Genomic DNA, 6,382 nt, shown 5'->3' with positions numbered 1-6,382 from the left:
TATAACTTGCCCTTACCCTCTATACCCCCAATGTTTTTTTCCTGCCCAAACTAAGATGCACTGTGTCGTAATATATTATTAAGTCCTTGTATATTCTTTTTTGCTAAAAAGTCAAGCCCATATTTGAAGGCTTCTTGGGTATAGTGAATTCCACATGTTTCTTGCTCTTTAAATCAATACTTATTTTATTCATGGCAGTATCTTACTGTCCCTTGCAACAGTTGCCTGGCATTGAACACTGCTGCTACGTTTATTAGCAACAGTTGTTCCCATTTTTGCGTTTAATGATTTCCCTGAAAACAAACCCGTTAAATATATAATTTATATTTTTTCCCCAAATTTCATAACTTTGAATTTATCAACGTTAAAACTCACCTTATACTTGGTCAACCGTTGGTCAAATTTGAACTTCGTGTCATCTACAAACACTGACACATAGCTTTCAATACTCAATGCAAGATCATCTCTGAACTTATCTTGAAGCCATTTTCCAACCAGGTGCAGAAAATGTCACCTAATCCTCATATATATACAAATATATTGTCCCCCCCCCAAAAAAAAAAAATATATATAAAATACATCTTCTCTATGAAGTTCTTCAACTCATTTTTTATATTGTATTGTTTTTTTATTGGATTCATTATTCTATTGCTATTTTTTTTTTTACTAGGTTTATCTTTGTGGTCAGCAAAGAGTGACATCTATGTACTGTGACCTGGTGGGCTAGATTAATATTACTGTAAGCAATTTTGTATTACCGTATTTGCTCGATTATAAGACGAGGTTTTTTCCAGAGCAAATGCTCTGAAAAATACCCCTCGTCTTATAATCGAGGTCGCAGGGGCGTAACTAGACCCCTCAGGGCCCGGGTGCGAGAATCTGTTAAGGGCCCCCCACCCCCCCAAAAAAACATGATTTTTACCCAACAATTTTTTTTCAACAAATTCAATTTACATATTGAATCATTTCTGTAAAAAAATCAAAGAAAAAGGGGCGCATGTTCAAAGGGCATAATCAAAGAAAAAGGGGCGCATGTACATAGGGCCCTTTTTGTACATGCGCCCCTTTTTCTTTGAATACATAAATAATCTTTCCACCAAAACAGCCTGACTGTGGCATTTTTGCCACCAAAACAGCCCGCCTGTGGCATCTTTGCCACCAAAACACCCCGCCTGTGGCATCTTTGGCCCCATAACAGCCCGCCTGTGGCATCTTTGGCCCCATAACAGCCCTCCTGTGGCATCTTTGCCACCATAACAGCCCTCCTGTGGCATCTTTGGCCCCATAACAGCCCGCCTGTGGCATCTTTGGCCCCATAACAGCCCGCCTGTGGCATCTTTGCCACCATAACAGCCCTCCTGTGGCATCTTTGCCACCATAACAGCCCTCCTGTGGCATCTTTGCCACCATAACAGCCCGCCTGTGGCATCTTTGGCCCCATAACAGCCCGCCTGTGGCATCTTTGGCCCCATAACAGCCCGCCTGTGGCATCTTTGCCACCATAACAGCCCTCCTGTGGCATCTTTGGCCCCAAAACAGCCCTCCTGTGGCATCTTTGGCCCCAAAACAGCACTCCTGTGGCATCTTTGGCCCCAAAACAGCCCGCCTGTGGCATCTTTGGCCCCAAAACAGCCCGCCTGTGGCATCTTTGCCACCAAAACAGCCCGCCTGTGGCATCTTTGCCACCAAAACAGCCCGCCTGTGGCATCTTTGCCACCAAAACAGCCCGCCTGTGGCATCTTTGGCCCCATAACAGCCCACCTGTGGCATCTTTGCCACCATAACAGCCCTCCTGTGGCATCTTTGCCACCGTAACAGCCCTCCTGTGGCATCTTTGGCCCCATAACAGCCCACCTTTGGCATCTTTGGCCCCATAACAGCCCTCCTGTGGCATCTTTGCCACCAAAACAGCCCGTCTGTGGCATCTTTGCCACCAAAACAGCCCGCCTGTGGCATCTTCGGCCCCATAACAGCCCGCCTGTGGCATCTTTGGCCCCATAACAGCCCGCCTGTGGCATTTTTGGCCCCATAACAGCCCGCCTGTGGCATCTTTGGCCCCATAACAGCCCGCCTGTGGCATCTTTGCCACCATAACAGCCCTCCTGTGGCATCTTTGCCACCATAACAGCCCTCCTGTGGCATCTTTGGCCCCATAACAGCCCGCCTGTGGGATCTTTGGCCCCATAACAGCCCGCCTGTGGCATCTTTGCCACCATAACAGCCCTCCTGTGGCATTTTTGGCCCCAAAACAGCCCTCCTGTGGCATCTTTCCACCAAAACAGCCTGACTGTGGTATCTTTGCCCCCCCCCTTACACATCCATGCTATCTCTCACACACACACACACACACATATATTAATTCACAAATATTTACTCACTAATTCACAGATAATCCATTCAATCATTCAGATATTCATACATTGATACTCATTAATTCCCTCATTCAGATACTCATTTACATATACTCATTCACAAACATTCATTCACTCACTCCTTCACAGATATTCATTAATTCTCTCACTCAATCTCAAATACTCCTTCATGCAGCCTCCCCTTACCTGAACAACCGAAGATGTAAAAAGTATGTGCCGCTCGGCGCTCGCAGACCAACTTGTTCAGTGCATAGGGGGAAGCAGATGCGCAGCAGGGTCATGTGACGTACGTCACGTACGTCACGTGACTGTTGGATTCCTGCGTCCCCCGGCATCCTCGTCTGCCAGTAAGTAGCGCCCCCCCGCGGAATTAATCGTGGGGGTTGCCCGGGCCCCCTAGAGTGGCGGGCCCGGTAGCAGCTGCTGCAGGGTTAAGGGGCAAGTGCCCCTTTTGCCCTGAGTTATAGACGGCCGTAGAGGCCGCATAGGCCCAGTCAGTCCGGTCCTGACTGGGCCTATGCGGCCTCTACGGCCGTCTATAACTCATAGACCTTGGGGCCCCTTGCCGCCGGGGCCCGATTTCGGGCGGCTTGGGCCCCCCTGCCACCGGGGCCCGGTCGCAGTCGCGACCCCTGCGACCCCGGTAGTTCCGCCACTGCGAGGTCGTCTTCTAATCAGACCTCATTCTGCTGGGGCCAGGCTGCTTACCGGGCTTTGATCGCGAGCAACGTCTCTGCTATTAGCAGCAGGAGAACAGGAAGCTGGCACAGTCCTCACATAATCTACCTCCCCCCTCCTTCCTCTGGATGCAGGGCCAGAGAAGTTGCTCGCACAGCCGGGCCCCTGCAGAAGTCTGCGAGTGGGAGATCTGCAGTTCAGGTAAGGGGGTGGGGGGTTTGAGCGTGTGTGTGTATGTGTGATTAATGGAATGAATGAGTATTTAAATGTTTGTGAATGAGTGTGTGTGTGATAGCATGGATGTGGGAGTGGTAGCATGGCATAGGGAGGCTGTAATCACACTTCTAACATCCCCAGGTTCCAGCATGTACTGGCTGCCTTGGCTTGATAGGAGTGTGATTGCTGTTAGCAGTATATATATATATATATATATATATATATATATATCCAGAAATGCATTTTAACCCCCTATATGCCACTCAGCCCCATGATATGCCTTTTAACCCCATATAGGGGTATAAGGCATATCATGGGGTAGAGGGGCATATAGGGGGTTAAAAGGCATATCATGGGGCACAGTGGCATATAGGAGGGTATGACATTTCTGATATGCCTTTTAACCCCTATATGCCCCTCTGCCCCATGATATGCCTTTTAACCCCCTATATGCCAGAGTGGCATATAGGGGTATAAGGCATATCATGGGGCAGAGGGGCATATAGGGGGTTAAAAGGCATATCATGGGGCACAGTGGCATATAGGAGGGTATAAGACATTTCTGGAGGCAGAGTGGCATATAGAGGGTTAAAAGGCACATCATGGGGCAGAGTGGCAAATAGGGGGGTATAAGGCATTTCTGGGGGCAGAGTGGCAAGTCTGGGGGCAGATGTGCATAACTGGGGGGGCAGGTTGGCAAATAAAAGGAAATAAAAAATGTATTTTTCTCAATCATTGCTTTTATTAAATATGAAAATTAGTTTACATGAATTAATATTTACTAGTAAAACTTTTTTCCTATAGGGTAGTCTTATATTCAGGCTTTTTGTTTTTTTCCTAAATTAATATTTTGATTTTGAGGGGTCGTCTTATAATCGAGCAAATACGGTACTTTTTTTCTTCACAGCTGTAGCATAATATGTGTAGCATGGCCTTGACTGCAGCGGTCTTAAGTTTTTGTTTGTTTGTGGGTCTTTCTACCTAAAAAATTTTCTTCAGCACGTGAAATTGCTGAATATTCCATTTGTTTGCCTTAAAAAACTCCTGGGTTGCGGGTCATTGTCCATCTGTAAACTGACGTGCCATCCAATCTACTTTGCTGAATTAGCCTAAATCTGAGCATGCAATATACACCTGCACACTTCACAATTCATCCGGCAGCTTCTGTCACATGCTCAAAAAGAAAACAAACAAAAAAAAATGACCCAGTGCCATTGGAAGCCATGCGTGTCCATGCCATCACACTACCGTGTTTGTACAGATGATGTGGTATGCTTTGTTCCTCATTTGTCCAAAGAATGCTATTCCAGAACTGGGCTGGATTTTTTAGATTTTATATTTGGCAAAGTCTAATCTCCCCTTTCTATGCTTGAGGCTTATGGTTTGCATCTTATGATGAACCGTCTGTATGTGTTTTCATGAAGTCTTCTCTTTATGGTAGACTTGGATAATCATATGCCTACCTCCAGGAGAATGTTCTTCACTTGGCTAGATGTTGCAAAGGGGTTTTGCTTTACCATGGAAAGGATCATATAATCATCCACCACTGTTGTCTTCTGTGGACATCCAGACATTTTTGTGTTGCAAAACTCACCATTGCATTCTTTTTTCCTCACAATGTACCAAACAGTTGATTTTGCTACAAAAACTGTTTCTGCTATCGCTCGGATGGATTATTTTCTTTTTTGCAGCCTAAGGATGGCCTGTATCACTTGCATTGAGAGCTCCTTTGATCGCATCTTGTGGGTTCACTGCAACACCTTCCAAATGTGAATGGAAAAAGAGGGGGCTAAATATTAGAGTTGTAATTCCTAAACCCTTACTCCAATTTGGATGTGAATATCCTCAAATTAATGATGAGAGACTGCACTTTAAACCCATGTTCATTTTTTAACTAACTGGATTTTTTCATAAACAACCAATCAGGAAAATTTACTAAAGAGTTTACAGATTCATCTTAAGCCTTACAAATTTATCAACTCAGGAAATGCCGGTCACAAGTTATTTCTACCCACATGCTAAGCTCAGTGTTTAGTTAACAGAACTTTTGCTGATGCTTGCATCCTAGCTTGTCAATTGTATATCAACTTTTGCAGCTCCTAGTTTTCTGAGCTTTCAGATTCCAACCTGTCAACATGAACCATTTCTGATTTTACAGGATTATGGAACCTCATTAAATTGCTGCAATGAATTTGGTTGCAGAAGAGAATTCTTGTTCAGAATGGCAATTTGGACAAGAATTTAAATTGCTTTATTTATATAAAGCTTGTTAAGCATGAAAAAGCACAGCCAATAGAAGATTTATTTGAAATAATCTTACAGCTTTAAATATTAGTTATGCAGGACTCAATTGACTTTTGATTTTGCATAATATCTTGCCAGGATTGGCCCATCATAATTATTAGCTGTATCAGTAAAAAGGACATGTTCTATTCCATCTCATTGTGTAGTGGATGAACACCAGCTAATCCATATAGTAGAGATATGGTTGAGTATTCAATGTTTATAACACTTGCAATCTGCACTTTTAACATTTCTATCAAATACATTCCCATTAGAAGATAGATTTCCCCATCTTTCATTATAAATGTATTCATTTTTTTAAAAAAATCATCTTCCATTTGATGGAGTGTAGTCTCATCTTCAACAGATGCTTTGCTATTCTCTTTACCCCGGTTTTAGCATTCTAAATGTTACCATCTACTTGAGCTCTACATCAGCCCTGGTGCTAAGCATTTCCTGGCGCTTGGAAAGACTGCCAAACCATCAAAATGGGTGCATCCTAAATTCTTGTGTTTGTAAGTTTGTTGTTCCTATGTAAGTATATTAAAAGTATACAAATCTAATTTGAATAATAATTATTTTTTATGTTTGTAATGTGCACACATTTAAATTATCAGCATACCCAAGAAGCCACATTTCAGTGGCCCTTATTTGAGACAATCTTCCATAGTCTATATACACTCAGACAAAAACAACATTTGTCTGTGTGTATGAAGACTGGAAATACAAAGAAACAGACACATACTTCTTACTAAAATAATAAGTCTAAAAACGGGCACAGGTTGCATACTAAAATATTTATTTAATGATGTAAAAATAACAAGAATATCTGT

This window comes from Spea bombifrons, chromosome 4, assembly GCF_027358695.1.
Source record: "Spea bombifrons isolate aSpeBom1 chromosome 4, aSpeBom1.2.pri, whole genome shotgun sequence".
In the NCBI taxonomy this organism is placed as follows: domain Eukaryota; kingdom Metazoa; phylum Chordata; class Amphibia; order Anura; family Pelobatidae; genus Spea; species Spea bombifrons.
This window is presented reverse-complemented; position numbering follows the sequence as displayed.